Raw genomic sequence first — 6,000 nt, forward strand, 5'->3', positions numbered from 1 at the left:
ACACTGCACCCTGACTGGCTCCTCTCCTCCCCATGACCCTTCCATAAGGGGGTGTACAGTTGCCTACAGATTGGCTTTGGGTCTCCACTCTGCACTCCTCTTAATACACAATGATATGATTTTTTGTTCTGATGATGCCTGATACCTGATCCCTTCAGCATCTTGTGATCGCATAGATTGGTGTGCTTCTTCCATGTGGGCTTTGTTGTTTCTGAGCTAGATGGCCGCTTGTTTCTTCAAGCCTTTAAGACCCCAGACACTATATCTTTTGATAGCCGGGCTCCATCAGCTTTCTTCGCCACATTTGCTTATGCACCTATTTGTCTTCAGTGATTGTATTGGAAAGGTGAGCATCATGGAATGCCAGTTTACTAGAACAAAGTGTTCTTGCATTGAGGGAGTAATTGAGTGGAGGCCCAATGTCCATCTGCTACCTTAATACTGAACCTATACATATATGCACATAGATCTATTTCCACATCCTCATATATAAATATATTTACATATGTACATGCATTTATTTAGACCTCTATAAATGCCCTTTGCCTCCTAAGCTCTTTCCTCTATTTCTTTTTAGTTTACTCTTGTCCCACTATCATGTTCAGCCTTCATTTGGGTTTCAGTAATTACTCTGGGTTACATTACCCTTGGTCATGCCCTACCAGGCCTCCTACACCCTCCTCACCACTGATTTGGATCACTTGTTGTTCCCTTGTCCCTGAGTTTGTTAACACCACTTTTTTTGCCCCAACCTCCCCCTCTCCCATGTCCCCCCGGAACTGTCCGGTTGTTTTCTCCTCCAGATTGTTCATCCAGACTATCTTATTTAGACAGACCTGTGGAGATAATAACATGCACAAAAATAAGACAGAGCAAAACCAAGCAACAAAAGAAAACAAAACAACAACATAAAGTCAATGGCAAACAAAACAAAACACAACTAGAAAGAAAAGCTTGTAGTTAGTTCAAGGACTGTTTGTTGTCCTTTAGGAGTGTTTTCCGGTTGAGTCTGGTGGGGCACCAAGCTCTGGCCTCAAAGTCTATTTTTGGTATTCCCTGGGGACTTCGTTGCTCTGTTCCCCTTGCTTTTCTGTTGCACACCTTAGGGTTTTGCCTTGGTGTGGTAGGATCAGATCGGGCGCAATTCCCCCACCGTGTCTCCAGTGTTGTCCCTGTAGGGCTATGGGGGTATGGGTCAGTGAGGGATGTCATGTCTCCTAGTGGGGCCAGCCATATGGTGTTCTCTGTGGATTGGCTGTTCTGAGCAGGAATCTCATCATCATTGCTTGGTGGGCCAGGATGTGCTCCACTCTCTCTTTATCCCCCTTCATTTGCTCCTATGTGCTCTGATCAGACATGGCCCTCTCCCTGAACTGCAGCTTCAGTGCTGTCCTCTGAAATAAATTCTTTGGGGGGAGGGGCAAAATGTAATATCATTTGAACTCCCTTTTGACCCATTTTAAAACTGTTTCAGTTAAAAAGAAAAGAGAGAAGGGCAGACACACATGCATTATTTCCCTGGTGAATCCCCTCTGACCATGGGCCAGAGATGTGAACAGCCTTGCCAATATGCAGAAAACAGTGTGAAGTGGATTGTTGCAGATGTAGTTAGATTACAATTTAGCACCCTGTAATTTGATTTCTCTTTGATCCATTTAGCTTTGTTCTACTACTTAATATTTTCTGCTTTCTTTTCTATTGAGCTTTTAATCTGTTTTACTTTTTATTCTTGCTAGTTTTTGCTTTTTTAATATTTTTCTGTATATGAAATCCAGGTTAGGCAAATCTATAGAGACAATAACTGGATTATTGGTTCCTAGTGGGTATGGCAGGGGAGATTGGAGGGAAATAGGGAGCTAATAATGATGAGTAGAAGAATAAAGAAAATTCTGTTAGTCTGGGTACTTTAGAGAAATAAATCCACAAAAACTCATGTATAAGAGAGAGTTTTATATAAAGGGTAAGTGCGCATCAAGAAAACATCCCAACCCAGTCCTGCTCAAACCCACAAGACCAACATTAACCCATATGTCTAACACCAATCCACAACGTCCTCCTCCATCTCACAAAACAGACACAATGATGCCTACTGCAGAAGGAAAACTGAACGTATAAGCATCTCAGCGCTGGCAGGGGTCTCCACACAACTGCTCCAGCACCCAGGGCTGCATTGGGGTAGGTCCATGTAGCTTCTCCTCAGGGATGTCTTGCAGGAAGTGAGCCTTGCCAACTGAAGCAGGGAACTGGGTAAGGCAGCTGTACCCTGGTGGGACCATCACATGGCAAGAGAAAGGCGAACTAGAAAGGCGAGGCTCACTGAGCATTTATGCCTCCACCCTTCAGTTAACCACACATGTGTTTATCGGCCAGGTTGGCACAATAAACTAACTACCTCAAAAATGTTCTAAAACTAAATTTGGTGATGATTGTACAACTCTTCTTGATGTGATTGAAATATTGAATTGTATTATATATGAATTAGATGCCAATAAAACTGTTGGGGGTATTGTTTAAAAATTATGAAAACCTTTATTAAACAAAAATATCAAAATGTGAAGCTATTGTTTGTTAATACATTCCCAATCTAGCTCTATATACTTCTGAAGATGGTATTTCCATCTTTCTAACCCTTTCCCAAAGATTTTTGCACTTTTTGATATATACCATGCAAAAATGGCAGTTTTAACTTACCTGCAAGACTCCAATTGTGTTCTTTGAATGTTCTTTGAGTTTGGGGACCAAGAAACAATCTGATGTCCAGATCATGGTTGTAGGGTGATGGGGTAAGCTTTCCCAAAGAAATTCTCAAAAGACAGCCTTTGTTACCCCCCAAAATGAGCAGGTAAACTCACATGATGGGGAAATCCTTGGTAAACCTTTTATCATATACGAACGTTTTAATGTTCTTCAAATGTCTGCATAAACAACCTCTATGATCATCCTGTGTCCTTGGAGAAAATCTACCAGAATATGCTTTCAGAATCCAAACACCAAACAAACAAAAACAGGGACCTTAACCTTCTGAGCGATCTCCTCTGTTTTGGGTTTAAACAACATAGCTGATACCCTAGGAAGCCACGCTATGATTGGACTTGTCATTGAAGCCCCTTCCTGAGACATGTGCTAGTGGGAGAAATTATCTACAGCCACTCACTGAGAGCAGTGACATGCTTACACAGCTTTTAGTTGGAATAAATTTGTGCATGTGGGAACTTGAGTCCTACTCGCAACAGTCTGTGATTTATATAAAGCACTCCTAAAATTCAATGTTTTTACTTTTAAACTACTTAAAAATAGAAAATGGACAAAATGCTTGAACAAAAACTTCACCAAGAACAAAAACTTCACCAAGAGGAGGATATATAGATCAAGAATAAACACAAAAACATATTCAATATCATTAGTGACAAGTAAGGTCACAAACTAATATGGTATCAAGTGCAGCCTTGACATGTTTGAGCCTCATAGGACTCTAGAAGTGTAATCATGAGTTCCCCTGCTGTCATCAGATATGGCTCCTCCTTCAGCCAGTTCTTCTGTTTGCCACATTGACTACACTCTATTTAGTCCTTAGTATGCAGGTTGAAGTTGAAGGAAATTAAAACAAGTGTTCAAAACCCAAAATATAACCTTGAGTATATTTCACCAAACTTAAGAGACTATCTCAATAACAGATTTAACATATCAAACACTGGAGAGAAAATAGATTGTGCGATGACATCAAGAACATTACACATGAAGAAAGTAAAAGGGCATAAAAGTAAAATAATATTAGAAGACATTATGTAGGGAGGTCTAGACAACATGGCAGCCAGAAAGAACCTCCTATTGAACTCAGCCAGTCTCAGCCAGAATGTAACACCCGGACCACTGGCCAACAGTCCAAAGCAGTAACCACAAAAACTCAAGGTAAACAAAAGTTAACAACTGAATATTACCCAAACCCAAAGGAATACACAGTAAAGCAACCCCTGAACCTACCAGAAAGAGAATATAGGAGAATGATGTTTAGGACCATAAAAGGGATCTAAACTGAAAATGAAGGGAAAAAAATTGAGTTACTAGAAACCTCACACCCAGAAGCTAAATAATGAGATAGCAGAAATAAAAAACACAGTATAGGACCTGAGCAATAGAATGGAAGAAAAGGGAAACTGAATCAGCAAACTGGAAGACAACCATGCAGACTTCAGAAAACAATCTATCAAAACAGCAAAAGAATCTGAGGAAAGCCTAAGGATGATGTGGGATTCCATGAAGAGAAATAGGTCTCATTGGAATGCCAGAACAGGAAGAAGCAAAGTAAGGGAATTTATGGAAGAAAATTTCCCCAATATCATAAAGGAGTAGACAATAACCACACAGGAAACAGAGAGAGCACTAAATAGGTTATACCCCAGAGGGGGAAGGAACTCAAACCTGTAGCAGTCAAAGTATCCAACTTCAAGGACAAGGAGAGACCCTTGAGAGCACCTGCAGAGAAAGAGCAGTCCCCTACGAAGGACACGGGTACATTCACACCTGTCTGCAGAAACCATGTAGGAAAAATAGAATGGCACAGCATATGCCAAACTTTGAAAAAAAATCTGCCAATCATGAATTGTATATGCAGCAAAGCTATCCATAAAATATTAAGGAGAACTAAAAGTATTCTCAAACAAGGAAATAGAAAATTCATATAAACAAAACCACCATTACAAAAAATATTAATCAGATATCTATGGTCAGAAAATCAACAACTGCAGCACACAAACACGAGACCACCACAGTGTGTAACACCAGCCAGAAGTCTGCACACTGAAAACAGCACCCAAATAATACAGAGCTAGAGGGGAAATGAGAGACCCCAAAAAAAGAACACCAAACACAATACAATATGATATTTAGAATTAATAACACTAAATGTCAGTGGACTAAATGCATCAATCAAAAGACAAAGAGTAACAGACTGGATTAGGAAGCAGGATCCACCAATCTGCTGCCTTCAAGAGACACACCTCAAACTCACAGATAAAAACAGAGTCAAAAGATGGTGAACATTTTACCAAGTCAATGGCAACCCAAGAAGAAAGCAGGACTTTAAAGTAAATGACGTAATGAGAGACAAGAATGGATCCTACATAATGATCATAGGATCAATAGACAAAGAACAAGTAGCCATAATAAACATATATGCACCCAATGAAAGACCTTCAAAATATATCAAACAAATTCCCAAAGAAATGAAAAGATAAATCATCAGATTGACAATAAAAGAAGACTTCAATACACTACTCTCAAGGAAAGATACATCAACAGGAAAGAAACTCAATAAAGAAACTAAAGAGCTGAACAACACAATTAAACTGTTGGCTTCATAGATATTTACAGAGTTTTCCAACCAAGAGCAAAAAAAATAATTCAAAACATATTTTTCTTCAACACAGGGCACATATTCTAAAACAGACCAAATGCCAGACCAGAAAGCAATCTTTAACAAATTCAAACACAAAGAGATAACTCAAACTATCTTCTCAGACTACAGTGCCATAATACTGTAAACCAAAAGTAGAAAGAATAAAAGACAAAGACAAACACATGGAGCCTCAACAGCACACTATTTAAAAAGACTAGTGCATTGAGATGAATTAGAGATGAAATTAGGAGATTCCTATAAACAAACAAGAATGATAATACAACATTCCAAAATGAATGAGTACAGCCAAATCAGTTATCAGAGGTCATTTTATAGTGATTAATGCACACACATTCACATACACAGGAGACAATAATTTTCAACCCTTTAGCACAACACCTCCAACAATGAGAACAGAGTCAAAAGCATAAGCCCTCCAACAGTAGGAGGAAAGAAATAATAAAAATTAGAGCGGAAGTAAATGATCTGGAAACCAGAAAAACAAAGGCAAAAAAAATCAATGAAACAGGAAGTTGGTTCTTTGGAAGGATCAACAAAACAAACAAACCTCTAGCAAATTTAACAAAGAAGAGCAGATGACAATG

The sequence above is a fragment of the Tenrec ecaudatus genome, chromosome 1 (assembly GCF_050624435.1).
Source record: "Tenrec ecaudatus isolate mTenEca1 chromosome 1, mTenEca1.hap1, whole genome shotgun sequence".
In the NCBI taxonomy this organism is placed as follows: Eukaryota; Metazoa; Chordata; class Mammalia; order Afrosoricida; family Tenrecidae; genus Tenrec; species Tenrec ecaudatus.